Here is a 405-nt window from a genome sequence, read left to right as displayed (position 1 = left end):
GACGGGAACCATACAAAGGAGAGGAGTCTGGGAGACCCCTCCTTCAAGGAGTTCTGGAACTTTCACCTTGAATATAAGGATCAAGATTAATGACCAGAAACCTTAGGCATGAAACAGCGTCAAAGGCTAAAAACCTTAACGTTCATCAAGCATGTGTGTGGGACCTGGCGCTGGACGGGATGAGCATTTTCATGTTCTCGTTCTCGTTTAATCGCCACGATGATTCCGGGAGATACATCTCACAGCCCCATTTTACAGACGATCGAAACTGAGGCCCCAGGTCGAACAGCTGGTGTCCAGAGAGGCAGGGATTCAAACCCGGCTGATTCGGCACGAAACCCACGCTCTTCTGCTCACTACCTACGCGCCCACTGTGCACGTCAGTTTTAGAGCAGGGGTACAGCT

This window comes from Pteropus vampyrus, unplaced genomic scaffold (genome assembly GCF_000151845.1).
Source record: "Pteropus vampyrus isolate Shadow unplaced genomic scaffold, Pvam_2.0 Scaffold2292, whole genome shotgun sequence".
Lineage (NCBI taxonomy): Eukaryota > Metazoa > Chordata > Mammalia > Chiroptera > Pteropodidae > Pteropus > Pteropus vampyrus.
This window is presented reverse-complemented; position numbering follows the sequence as displayed.